Source organism: Mirounga leonina, unplaced genomic scaffold, assembly GCF_011800145.1.
Source record: "Mirounga leonina isolate KUSES-001 unplaced genomic scaffold, KU_Mleo_1.0 Mir_125, whole genome shotgun sequence".
NCBI classification, from domain to species: domain Eukaryota; kingdom Metazoa; phylum Chordata; class Mammalia; order Carnivora; family Phocidae; genus Mirounga; species Mirounga leonina.
The window spans coordinates 73748497-73763026 of NW_023270305.1; the positions used below are offsets into that span (position 1 = coordinate 73748497).

The 14530-nt window shown below is 38.9% G+C and overlaps 1 protein-coding gene across 5 annotated transcripts in view; it reads left to right on the top strand.

Annotated features, from left to right (window-relative positions):
- TMEM182 (transmembrane protein 182) overlaps window positions 1-14530 on the top strand; it is a 130016-nt gene that overhangs the window by 16398 nt on the left and 99088 nt on the right. The gene's annotated exons all lie outside the window — the stretch shown is intronic.

Consider the following 14530-nt stretch of genomic DNA (forward strand, 5'->3'; position numbering starts at 1 on the left):
TTTCATTTCTATCAGTTTTTGCTTCACATATTTTGCTGCTTTTTGTCAGTTGCATGCACATTTAATGTTGTTATGTCTTTTTGGTAGAATCATCCTTTTATCATTATTTAATGTTGCCAGTAATTTTCTTTATTCTAAAATCTATTTTATCTAATATTAATACGGCCACTCCTTCATTCTTTGAATTGATATTTATGTGGTATATATTTTTTCACTTTTTTATTTTCAATATTTCTAAATTATTATATTTGAAGTAAGTTAAAGAGAGCATATAGTTGCAAGATTTTTTAAAATCAAGTCTGCTAAGCTATCTCTTTTCTATTTAAAGACAATTTTTTAGAGCAATTTTAGATTCACAGCAAAATTGAGAGACAGTACAGAGATTTTTTTATATACCCACTGTTCCAACACGTGCAGGCTGTCCCTATTATCAACATCCCCCACGAGAGTGGTATATTTGTTTCAACTGATGAAGCTACATTGACACCTCATAATTACCAAAAGTCCATAACTTACCTTAGGGCTTACTCTTGACATTGCATATTTTATGGGTTTAGACAAATGTATAATGACAGGTATTGTATGCATCATTACATTATCATAGAACATAATTTCACTGCCCTAAAAATCCTCTGTGCTGGGGCACCTGGGTGGCTCAGTCAGTTAAGCATCTGCCTTGGGCTCAGTTCATGATCTCAGGGTCCTGGGATCGAGCCCCACATCGGGCTCTCTGCTCAGCAGGGAGTCTACTTCTCCCTCTGTCTCTTGCCCCCTCTCATGCTTGCTCTCTCTTTCTCAAATAAATAAATAAAATCTTTAAAAAAATCCTCTGTGCTCTGCCTTTTCACCTCTGCTGCACCCCAACACCTGGCAACCACTGATCTTTTTACTGTCTTCATGGTTTTACCTTTTCTAGAATGTCATATTGTAGGAATCATACAGCATGCTGCCTTTTCAGATTGGTTTCTTTCACTTAGTAATACGCATTTAAATTTTTTTCCATGTCTTTTCATGGCCTGGTAGTTCACTTCTTGTTAGCACTGAATAATATTCCATTGGTTGGTTGTACCACAGTTTATTTATCCATTTACATATTGAAGGACAATTCGGTTGCTTACAGGTTTGAGCCATTATGAGTAAAGCTGCTATAATCATCTGCGTTCAGGTTTTTATGTGGACACAACTTTTCAAATCCTTTGGGTGAATACCAAGGAGGATGATTGCTGGATAGAATGGCAAGGGTTTCTTTCATTTTATAAAATACTGCTAAACCCTCCTGCACAGTGGCTGAACCATTTTGCATTCTCACTAGTGTTAAGATTTCTTACTGCTCTAATCCTCTAGAATTTAATGTTGTCAATGTTCTGGACTTTGGCAATTTTAATAGGTGTGTAGTGGTATCTCATTGCTTTAATTTGCATTTCCCTGATCCCAAATAATGTGTTGCATCTTTTCATAAGTTTATTTGCCATCCTTATATCTTCTTTGTTTCTGTTAAGATCTTTGTCTACTTTTTAACTGGATTTTTTTGTCTTCTTATTTTTAAGAGTTCTTTATATATTAATCACAGTCCTCTATTGGATGTGTCTTTTGCAAATATTTTCTCCCACTCTGTGACTTGTCTTCTCATTCTCTTAACATTTTTTGTGAAAGAATTTTTAATTTTAATGAAGTTGAGTTTATCAATTATTTGGATTGTGCCTTTGTGTTGTATCTAAAAAGTCATCGCTATACCTAAGGACATCTAGGGTTTCTCCTATATTATCTTCTAGGAGTTTTATAGTTTTAGTGTTTTACTTTTAGGTATATGATCCATTCTGAGTTAATTTTCATGAAAGGTGTAAGTTCTGTATCTATATTCATTTTATTGCATGCAGATGTCCAGTTGTTTCAGTAGCATTTTCCTTGCTCTGTTTTATAGTCTTTGCTCCTTTGTCAAAGATCAGTTGGTTATATTTATATGCATCTGTTTCTGGGCTGTATATTATGTTCCATTGATCTATATATGTCAATTATTTTGTCAGTACCACACTGTCTTGGTTATTATAGCTTCATAGTAAATCTTGAAGTCAAATAGTGTCAGTCCCCAAACTTGCTCTGCTTCAATATTGCACTGGCTATTCTGGGTCTTTTGCCTCTCTATATAAACTTTAGAATCAGTTTCTTGATATCCACTGAATAATTTGCTGGGATTTTTATTGGGATTGCATAGAATCTATAGATCAAGTTAGGAAGAAGTGACATCTTGACTATACTGAGTCTTCCTACCAATGAACATGGAACATCTCTCCATTTATTTTGTACTTTGATTTTGTTCATCAGCATTTTTTGGTTTTCCTCATATAGATCTTGTACATATTTTGTTCAATTTATACCTAACTAATTTTAGAGGTGTTAACATAAATGGTGTTTTGGTTTTAATTTCAAATTTTATTTGTTCATTGCTGGTATATAAGAAATCAGTTGACTTTTTGTATGAAACTTCCTATAACCTTGTTATTATTAGTACCTGAGGTTTTTTTTTTTTTTAGAATCTTTTAGATTTTCTATATAGATGATCATGTCATCAATGAACAAAGATAGTTTTCTTTCTTCCTTCCCAATCTATATACCTTTTATTTTATTTTCTATTCTCATTGCATTAGCAAGGACTTCTAGTGTGATGTTGGAAAGGAGTGGTGAGAGGGGACATCCTTGAGTATTAGTGGAATAGCAAGTTTCTCACTATTAAACATTAGCTGTAGGATTTTTGTACATATGCATTATCAATTTAAGGAATTTCCCCTCTATTCCTAGTTTCTTTTTTTTTTTTAAGATTTTATTTATTTTTGAGAGAGAGAGAGAGAGAGAGCATGAGTTGGGGGGGAAGGGCAGAGAGAGAAGTAGACTCCCCGCTGAGCAGGGAGCCCAATGTGGGACTCAATCCCAGGACCCTGGTATCATGACCTGAGCCGAAGGCAGATGCTTAACTGACTGAGCCACGCAGGTGCCCTATTCCTAGTTTCTTGAGATCGTCTTTTTTTTTTTTTTAATCATGAATTGGTATTGGATTTTGTCAAATGCTTTTTTCTGCATCTATTGATATGATCATGTGATTTTTTTTCTTTATTAACTTGCTGATGTGATAGATTTTATTAATTGATTTTTTAAATGTTGAATCAGCCTTGCATATCTAGAATAAATCCCACTGGATCATGGTGCATAATTCTTTATACACATTGTTGGATTCAATTAGCTAATATTTTGTTGATGATTTTGCATCTGTGTTCATGAGAGATATTGGTCTTTAGTTTTCTTGTCTGATTTTGGTGTTAGAGTAATGTCGGTCTCCTAGAATGATTTTGGAGGTATTACCTCTGTTTCTATCCTCTGAGATATTGTAGAGAATTGTTAGAATTTTTCCTTAAGTATTTGGTAGAATTCATCAGTGAACCCATCTGGGCCTGGTGCTTTCTGTTTAGGAAGATTATTAATTGTAAATACCATTTCTTTAATAGATACTGGCCTTTATTCTTTGAGTTTTGGCAGATTGTGTCTTTCAAGGAATTAGTCTGTTTCATCAACATTATCAAATTTGTAGGCATAGAATATTTCATAGTATTCCTTTATTATCCCATTTTTGGCTGCTTATTGATTTTTTTATTGCAGTATATTTGACATACAATATTATATTAATTTCAGGTGTACAACTTAGTGATTCAATATTATGGAGTGATCACCATGATAAATCTAGCTATCTTTTATTGCCCTTTTAATATACATGCAAAAATGTAGTGATGTTCCCTCTTTCATTTCTGATATTAGTAATTTGTGTCCTCTTTTTTTTCTTAGATAGCTTGGTTAGAGGCTTATCAATTTTGTTGATCATTTCAAAGACAATCTTTTGGTTTTGTTGATTTTCTGTTTTCAAATTCATTGATTTTTATTCTAATTCATATTATTTCTTTGCTTCTGCTTCCTTTGGATTTAATTCACTCAACATTTTTCTAGTTTCTTAAGGTTAAACTCAGGTAATTGATGTTAGGCATTTCTTCTTTTCTAATATATGCATTTAGTAAATTTACCATTAGACACTGCTTTTCCTGGATTCCACATATTTTGGTAAGTTGTGTTTTCATTTCATTTAGTTTAAAATATTTTAAATTTCTCCTGAGATTTCTTCTTTGATCCCTGTGTTCTTTAAAAGTGTGTTTTTAAATCTCCACGTATTTTGGGATTTTCCAGTTATCTTTCTGTTATTGATTTCTAATTTAACTCTGTTGTTGTCTGAAAGCAGACATTGTTTGATCTCTATTTTAAATTTGTTGAAGTGTACTTTATGGTCTCGAATGTGGTCTATATTAGTGACTGTTCCATATGAGCTTGAGAAAACTGTGTATTCTGCTGTTGTTTGGTGAAGTAGTCTGTAGATAGATGTCAATTATATCCAGTTAATTGATGGTGTTGCTGAGCCCAGATATGACCTTACTGATTTTCTACCTGCTGGATCTATCCATTTCTTATAGAGAGGAGTTAAAGTCTCCAACTGTAATAGTGGAGTTTTTCTCTTTTCAGTTCTATCAGTTTCTGCCTCAAGTAGTTTTACACTCTCTTGTTAGGCACATATACATTAAGGCAAAGCTGTCCTTTAATTAGTGTATTTATAGTATTTGTATTTAATGCCATTATTGATATGTTAGGGATTAACCCTGCCATTTAAATGTTTATTTTCTCTTTGTTCTATTTTTTATTTGTGTTTTCTTTTTCCTGCTTTACTATGGGCCGCTTGAATTTTCTTAGAATTCCAGTCCATTTTGATTTATCTTTAGTGTTTTTGAATATATCTCCTTTTTCTACTTCATTCCACTTTCCAGACCATCCATTGAGTTTTTATTTTTGGCTATTATATATTTTCATTCTTAAAAATTTCTTTTGGCTCTTCCATTTCTTTGCCAAGATTTTTTTTCTCTTCAATTTAATTCAAGCATGTCCATATTTCTCTTTGGGACATTTTTATCATGGCTCATTAAAAATCTTTGTTAGCTAATATTAACTCTGTTGGCATCTACTGAGTGATCTTTTTAAAAAAATTTATTTTATATAAAAATCAATTAATTAACATGCAGTGTATTATTAGTTTCAGAGGTAGAGTTTAGTGATTCATCAGTTGCATATCACACCCAGTCCTCATTACATCAAGTTCTTATTGCCTGTCACCCATCCCCCCACCCACCTCCCCTCCAGCAACCCTCAGTTTCTTTCCTATAGTTAAGGGTCTCTTATGGTTTGTCTCCCTCTCTGATTTTATCTTATATTTTTCCCCTCCCTTCCCCTATGTTCATCTGTTCTGTTTCTTAAATTCCACATATGAGTGAAATCATAGGATAGTTGTCTTTCTCTGATTGACTTATTTCACTTAGCATAATACCCTCTAGCTCCATCCACATCATTGCAAATGGTAAGATTTCATTTTTTTTTTGATGACTGAGTAATATTCTATTGTGTGTGTGTGTGTGTGTGTATACACACCACATTTTCTTTATCCATTCATTTGTCAATGGACCTCTGGCTATTGTGGACGTTGCTGCTATAAACATTGGGGTGCAGGTGCCCCTTCGAATCACTATGTTTGTATCCTTTGGATAAATACCTAGTAGTGCCATTGCTGGATCTACTGAGTGATCTTCTTCATTGAAGTTGAGATTTTCCTGGTTCTCAGTATGACTAGTCATTTGTTTTTCAATTAAAATCTGAAATTTGGGGTTATTGTGTTATGATACTCTGGATCTTCTGTTTTGGTTGGCTTTTTCACACTACTTCTGCAGGAGAAGGGGTGGGTACTGCCTCAATAAAAATCAGGTAGGAGTGGATTTCCAGGTTCCCCACTTAGTATGTGTTGACATGAGGAGAGGCTGTGGTCCTGCTGGGCAGCAGTGAGAGTTCTGGCTTTACACTATGCTTCCATCGATGTAATCCTGGCCAGAAGGGGTAGGATTGAATCATTACAGCCTCTTCCATGACTTCCACTGACATGAGGCGTATGCAGGGGGTTCTCCTTACTACTGGGTGTTGGTTTAGGTCCTGACTCTCTACTAGGCCTCCTCTGATAGAACTGTAGGTGGAAGAAATGTCTCATTTTCACCTTAGAGGGGTGAAAGTCCAGGCTCCACACATGGTCTCTCCTGTTACTGTTATTGGTCACCTCATTATCCTTGCAAAGATGAAAGTTCTGATTACTTTTTTAGCCTTTTCCAACACATCCTTCATCCTTGTGTGTATGTGTTTGTGTGTGTGTGTGTTCATAAGGGGGGAGGGTTTGGGGCACCTCGTTATAGCCTGCCAAGGATCAAATTCTGGACTCCCTTCTTGGTCCTTGCTGATGAGAGTAGAGTTGAAAGCAAAAGTCTTACTCTGTGGTGTTTTACTGGTGTAGTAGTGCATATTTCCTAAAAGTTTCTAGGCAGCCCCTCACCTTGTCCTTTAGATGAACCATTGTTTTGGGGGCTTTTCTTGTCTGTGATTGTTGTCATTTCCAGGTTACTGGCTTTTCCATCTCCATGGACGCCACAGGATGGGGGCTGAATGGTACCATCTGGTGGTGATGAAAGTCTTACCTCCCTTTCTTCCCAGACACCACCCAGCATGGGTGCTGGAGTGGTGCATGGAGTCTGGTGAATGGAATCTAGGCTCCTCACTCAGACTTTGTTGAAATCTTATGTGGTGTTTGTCTAAAAGTTTTCTGTCATGATGGACTGTTCCTTTCCTGGCACTTTGTCTAGATTGACCTGTGTTTGTTGCCATTTTCTGGTTATTTAATCTCTAGCATCAAGTATAAGATGAGTGAGGCAAAAAGAAAACGCAGGGGACTCTCCACCATGCCATTACTTGGGCTCCAAGCTCCCTAGTTGGTCTGCCTCTTCTATTTATCTTTCCGAAGCTGCTTCTGCTTGTTTCATAGATAATCTCCAGAGATTTTAGTTGTGATTGAAGAAAGCAGAAGTTCACTGAATCTGATTATATACTGAAGGAAAAACTGACCAGATTTGCTAATGGATTGGGTGTGGGGTGTGATGGGAAAGAGCAAGGTCAATGGTGACCCTTTTTTGTCTTTACAAACTGGAGGGATGCTGCTGCTATTATTAGAGATGCAGAAGGCTGAGGTAGAGCTGGTTTTTAAGAGGAAGATTTGGTGGGTTTTGGACATGTCAAGTTGAGGCTGCCCAGTGCAGATGTTTTGTAGGCTCTTGGATCACAGAATCTAGTGTTAAAGGTGGAAGTCTGGGCAGGCATTGCACCTTCGGGAGTCATTGTGTGGAGATATATTTAAAGCTATGGGACAAGGCGAGACCATTTGGGGAGTGAGGAGGTCAGTCCATGGACTGAGCCCAAGGATGCTCTATGGTTAAGTTCTTCTCAGAGGAGAGAGTGGTAAGTTTGGTCAAGTGCTGCCAAGAGGCAGAGTGAGGTATGGCGTGTGGTCTGACCCTTGGGCTGAATGGTCTGCCCCCAGCAACTTTACCTCCCATTTTCCAAGCTGGGTTTCCTTCTTTGAAGACTCACTACTCTTATTTCTCTTTAAACAGATTACATTTTTTGCACTCCCTTTTTTCTTTCTTCCATCTGTAAGTCATAATATATAAATGATAAGCACAAATATTGCTTGATAAATTCCACTGCTGGCATGAGGAATTAGAACCAGTAAATGTATCAGTAACTGGAGCCATAAATTTCTCAGGGACACCATCACAATTTCTTCAAAGCTATTTGTTTCTATCCTTATTTCCTTTTTCTGCTTATTTAAACCTACTAATCTATTAACAGGTGTATAAAAAAGAAACATTTTACTTTTTTTTTTTAGAGAGGGAGAGAAAGGTGGGAGAGGCAGAGGGAGAGGGAGAGAGAGCATCTTAAGCAAGCTCCACATTGGATGGAGCCCAATGTGGGGCTAGATCTCACAATCCTGAGATCATGACCTGAGCCGAAATCAAGAGTCAGATGCTTAAAAGACTGAGCCACCCAGGTGCCCCAACATTTTATTTATCTTATTAAAAATCACTGATATCACAAAAGAATGGCTTACTTCATTTCTTATTACAAGTTAAATGGATTGAGGGGAGCATATGTGGAGCCCCTACTATGTGCCATCTTTGTGCTAGCCCACCCTACTTGACATTACATATATTGCTCCCTTAGATCTGGTGACAGCACTATGAAGTAGGATTTATTTCTGCCATTTCAAAGCCAAGGAAACTGAGAGTGTTTAGGTTTCTCGATCCAAAGATCATGCTCTGCGGTGAGCTGCCTGCATTTCCATAACCACCTTCTTGATAATATTGTAGGGGAAATTATGTTTCAATATATACTTTAAAACAAAATCCATCGGTTAATTAGAGAAGAATTGGTAAGTTCTATTATTTCATTTCACTTTTTAGTTTCGGTATGGCAAGTCAATGTTAGTTTTTCTTTTACTACTTATTACTCTTTACACAAGTTTAGGGGTATAGAAGTAAAATCAAAGTGACTTTTAAATGTATTTATTTAAAAAATATGATTGATCTTTGGAGTGTTTCCCCTAGTACCAAATTCATTGCATCAGGCTTATGAATGGCCAAGGCTATTCTTCACATCCAGAAGCATTGATTTCGTATCCTTAAGTGAAGTGATACATTTTATGGAAAACAGGGTTAACTTGTTTCCAGAGCAACAGCTGTTGTTATGCAATATGGAGGGTATTTGCTGTAATAGTTTGCTATGTTGAGTAGCTAGAGAGGGAAGTTTTCCAAAGATGGATCCTATCACTGCAAATAAATAAATAAAACCAAATCCTCCACTAGATCATGTACAGAGTAGCTCTGGGGATGCTATGTTTGATCTTTTCAATGATTTTCTGCTTAAAATGGACAGTTTTGGAATGTGGTCCTTTCAAGCGGAGACTTGGACGTTCAATCTGTGCAGTTCATTATCAAAGGGAAATATTGACCATCTACTTGCCGGACTCTAACCAGAAGAGCTGGAAGTGACTTCTGAGACTGCTGCCTTTTTTCAAGAATCAAACAGCAAATTAGGGAGGCTGGTTAAGTGACTCGCTTCTAAGGAACACACAGCAAATAGTTGGTAGGTCGGTGAGAACTCAAGGCTGCCAGTAGGCATTTCTGCCACATTCCTTCAGATTGACTGCTAGAAGAGGCCAAGTGAGGGAAAGATGCCCAGGAGGGTTCTATGTACTATACTTGGTGAATGCCGACTTTGAACACCAAAGGCCATGTTTCCTGCTAAGTGGAGGAAATATGACTGGCAGTCTGTTCATGAACAAGCAAAGTGTGAACGTTTGTTCTGGAGTAAAATGAGGCTTTGCCCTGCTGGAGAGGCCAGCTGTGTCCCAGCTACCTCGTCTGTCCCCACGCGACTCTCCTCTTCACTGGCTGTGCCAGCTAGCACTCCTTGCATGCATGGTTCCCATCCCAGACTACGCATGTCCTTCTCAGCTGGCCACATATTTTTCCCAGACATTTGCTAGCAGGGACAGGCCACTACTTGCCTGCAAATCCCTTTCACCCCAGCAGCTGGTGATTGCTCTCATCTCAGTACCTTTATCTTCTTCCTAGAAACTTTGTAGCTTCATTTCTTTTTTATTCTAATTCCTCTATAAGGTTTCCTTGTCCATTTCATTTTCCCCACAGTGCAGGGTGGTTTCCACGAAGTATCATCAGATTTTTTTTGGTGGCTTTATCATAGTATTTTACTCCTTCAGGGGAAAAAAAAATCAGGAAAATACAAATTTCTGTAAGAAAGAAAATGGAGTATGTGTTTTTCTCTTTTTCTCTTTGTCTGTCTTTCTCACTGAAAACACTGCCCCCACAAACCAGACTGCAAATCTCTTGCCAGTGGTTGGATTATTGATAGATAGAAGCTTCATGTGGACAAAAAGCCTATTTGATTTAACTTTATCAGTGATTTTTCATATCATTTGTAGGGGAAGTTTCACATAACATGGGCCAAAAATGTTCCACTGGAAAATGACTGTATCATACATGGACCATTGTGATGTGCCTCCTATTTTCTTTCTCTAGCCACTTGCCCTGCCACCAAAGCTTCTCTCTGCGCCTTCACACTAAGCTCCTTGCACACACCTGCTTTTCCTCCACCATAAGATAGGTATTGTTATTATCATCTGTTGGGGAAGGAAACTAAGGCATGGAGAGGCTAATAACTTGCTCAAGGTCACACACCCAGTATAGGGTGTTCCACCTCTCGAGTCTAGCTGCACTGATAGTGGTTCTACGCTCTCCTGCCTTTTGGTGGAGATGAGGAAGTAACTCCACTATGTCCCTTCAAGGAGGGAAAGAGGTTGACTGGATCTCAAGTGACAAGTAGGAAGCCTTATTCATTCTAGTGAGGGGAAACAGGACTGCCAAAGCCTAGAGGCATAAGAGCATTTCCCCCCAGGAAACTTTGGTAAAATTTGAGCATTTCTGGAGGATCAGGTGAGAGGAACCAGAGTGGGAGGGACTTGAGCCTGGAGGGCTTCGATGCAGGAATGGCAGTTTATTTGGAAACAACAACAACAACAACACAAAAAACCCCACAATGAATACAGAAACTAATGGTGTCTGAGACTGAGCTCAGACAGCCCTGAGTTCAAATCTTGACCTTGTCATTTACTGGCTATTTAATTTTTGGAAATTTCCTTAGCCTCTCCAGCCTTATGGGTAAACTACAGAGTAGGGATTGCGGTGATGACAGAGGAAAGAAACTGTGGAAAGGCTGAGCCACTGCGTGGCGTTCAGCACCTTCACAGTCAAGTTGACAGCTCCAGAGAGACCCAAGAGTCCAGCGGTCCTCAACCTGGCTGCACATTCCTTTCTCCTAGGGGGCTTTAAAAAATACGATTGCATGAGCCCACCCTGAGAGATTCTCACCTAGATGGTTAGAATCTTGGCTTGGGTATGATGTTAAAATCCTCCAGGCAGCTCTGATGCTCAGGCAGGGATGGAGGCTGCCAGTCTAGGCCCTCTGAGACAGCAGGGGTCAGATGAAGACCTTGGAGCTGGAGGCTAATCTGATCCTCTGTATTAGGATCTGAGCGTGTTTGTATACAATACTTCTGTAGGGAAGGAAAACACTTTATTCTATCCCCTTAGGTTCAGTGACTGTGACCCTGCAAAATAGACTATAAAAAGACAGAGGAAGATGAGAGAAGGTTTATTAGTATGAAGGTACATGGAGGCCTTCATAGAGAAATGAAGAGCCAAAGAAGCAGATAGGCCTGAGAGCTTATACGCCTTTTTGACAAGTAACGATGAATGTGGTGATGTGCCAAGACAGAAGAGAAAGGGGTTTTGGCTCAGGGTGGCAAACTGGGAAAGTGACTAGGAAATATATGGGGGACGTAGGGGGCAATAGGGTACTTTGGTAGATTTGTTCGCAGACCCACCTTGGTCCCGACTTGCTCTCTTCTTTGTGGCCATCAAACTCCCCCTGGAAGAGTGCATTTGTGGCAGTCCTCATTTCTCAAGAGTTTCTGCTTTTAGTCAGAAAAGGAAAACTCCCCACAGGTTTCGTTCTGCATTCACTAATTCTCATTTGCTTCTAGCTCAAAATAATCTTACCCAAAGTGGCATATTTTGGGGTGACACATTCTGGTCCCCTTCACCTCACTTCAGAGTGCCTCTAGTTCCTCGCTCCTGTGACCTTGAGCCAGCCAGCTGCTCCTATGATCAGGCTGCACTGTATGAATGCCCTTGTTACCATGGTCACCACCCCTTCTGCCTCTAATACTGCAAGGTCCTGCAGCCAGCAAGCCTCCCCCCTTACCCCCCAAGATCGTTAGGAGGAGAAACGAGATAGTGACCATGGATGCACTCTCAAGCCTGGAAAGATCTTGAAACCATGTGAAGAAACCCACACTTCTCCTGCTGCAGGGACTTTGCCAAGGTCACAGCCAGCATGGGAGATGAAGCCTCTGCCCCACCTACCCAAGACACTCCTTACTCTCAGCTATTCCTTCACTGCCCACATTTGCAGTAGGGAGGTAAATAAATTCCATCAGGCCTTTCAATGTTCTTTTAGTTCGGAAAAAAAAAAAAAAGAAAAGAAAATCAATGGACCATGGAGAGCACGTGACTTGGCTTGGCACGTCCACAGTTGTGGAGCTCAGACGCGGACACACTGTACAGCCTGTCCTTCTGCTTTGGTGAAGGCATGACTGTATTTTTAGACCTGGCCAATGCTGCCAAGACAAGTAGTGTATAGAGATGCAGGACAGGCTTGCTGGCCTGTGTAACAGAAGCGTCTTGCCTAAAGCTACGGCAACATATGCTGGAGGTTCTCATTTGCTGCTGAGGATGGTGGAGGGGGGTGGCGTGTTTTGTTTTGGCTTCTTATAAAACATTTTATAGCACTTCACACTGTGTGCTCGAGGATGTGTCGAAACATAGGATTAGCTTTATGAACTAGCTTTGTGAGGTGTCTGAGGCAAGATAGCAAGTTTTGAAAAATGAATAACACTTAAGTTTATCTTTAAACTGCAAATACAATATTTACATTTTTATATACATAATAAAATAATTTATCAAAACACTACGAATTTGGAATTGTGATCATTTGGGTTGACTTTTTCCCTCTATACTCTGTACGGAAGGTAGGTTGTGTACATTATAATATTACAAAATCAAGAGGAGATTTGTCAATATCTTAACAGAACAAACTGTTCTGGCATACAAATGAAAAAATCCATGAAAACAGGTTTTATTCTTGCTGGTTTCTCACCTTCTGTAACAAGAGCTTATCACTAAAGTTGATTTCATCTCTATCCCGACTTCCCGGCTTTAGGCCCCACTTGGGTAACTAGAATAACTACCTGACTAGTTTTCCATGTTCTGTTCTTTTTTCTGCCAGTTTATTCTCTGGACAGCGACAGGAGTGGTATTTGGATACAAATGTGGCTATAATTGCTGATAACTGACCTTCAGGGGCTCCCTAGGACCAGTATGATAAAGACCAACTCTCTCTGAGTGGCACATGAGGCCATGACTACCTTTCTGTCCCGCCTTTCCTGGTGCCTTCATCCACATGGGAGGCAGCTGCAGGGAGCTGTTTTCTATTTCCCAATCCATGGAACTCTTTCCTACTCTGACTGGGTTGACCTTCCTCCTGCCTTCTGCCGGTTCAACTATAACCAGAACTGTAGGGCTTTACTCATGACCATTCAGCCCTGAAATAGTGGCTTCTCAAGACAGTCATCCATCCGGCTCTGTGATGTGCTGTGCATACCTTTGCTGGGGCTCCTATCACCCAGTGTTAAACTTACTTCTTTTTCCCTCACTGGACTGAACTTGTGAGGACAAGGATTATGTCTAACTCTTGCAGTCTTTGGTGCCTAGAGAGCCACTGAAGTATGTTTTCTAAGTTAAGTGACTTATGGTTGTCAACCACACACCTATTCGCCAAGCAAGCCTGGCAGGGTCTCTCTTTGCAGTCCCTTGGGAGACACTGGCTTGAATTGCTGGATGGGTGTGAATGGCTGGGAATGGAACTTCTTATAAAATAATCCAGAGTTAAAACTTCAGGCTGCTTCTACGCATCATCAAAATTAATGAGTTTTAGGGCATGTTTATTACATTCTTAGTGGAAAAAGAAATACCGTAGGGTTTTATTTTCTAACCTTGTAGATGGATTTCAGAACAGATAATAATTCTGCCATTAGCTTCCCGTTTGTGGTCCATGGTAATCTGCACACGTGCAAAAATGTGCATGCGTGCACTCACACACACACACACATGCATACCTATGCACACATATTGATGTACACAATTAATAGTCTGCTTTATGTCATGGCCATCATTGTCCTACAGTTTGGGATGATTTTTATGTTTCCTCCCTGAAGGATGCTTAATAGATGTCTCCCTGCACTTCCTAATTATATCACTTTGGAATTTGATCTTTTAGGTATATCCAAGATATGAGCTCCTTTTGATGTATGTTTCAATCTGAAATTTGAATTTGCAGTGCCATTAATATTCTTTATGTTAGATACTTTTTATGAGTAAAACACATTGTGGACAGAGTTTTGCATTCCATATACACTCTTATTTAACAAACTAGACAACCTCTAATGACTTGACGTTTCTTTGCTTCATGAAAAAGCAAAAGGATAGTCCTCAAATGAAAACTAGAAAAATACTGTATATTAGTGAAAATATTATAAAAATGTGAAGTGACATATACGGAATATACTGAGAGGACATTTCAGGATACCCTGGGCTGATGATTTTTAATCTAGATCTACAAGGATGAAGTTAGTTGGTAGTGAAAGAAATACTGTAAGGGTAAAAGCTTAATCTATTTAGGAAAATAAACTGGATACTCTAGAAGAAGCATTTCTATAACATCTGTTGTTAGAGTAATTACTACTCATCCTCATTACAACACCCGAGCAAGGAGCACTTTGTTAGGTCAATTCACCAATTTATTTAGAATCAACAGAACTTCATTGCTTTGAAAGTATTCGTTAATTCTGGCCTTTCACAGATTCAGATGATGCTTTCTTTTA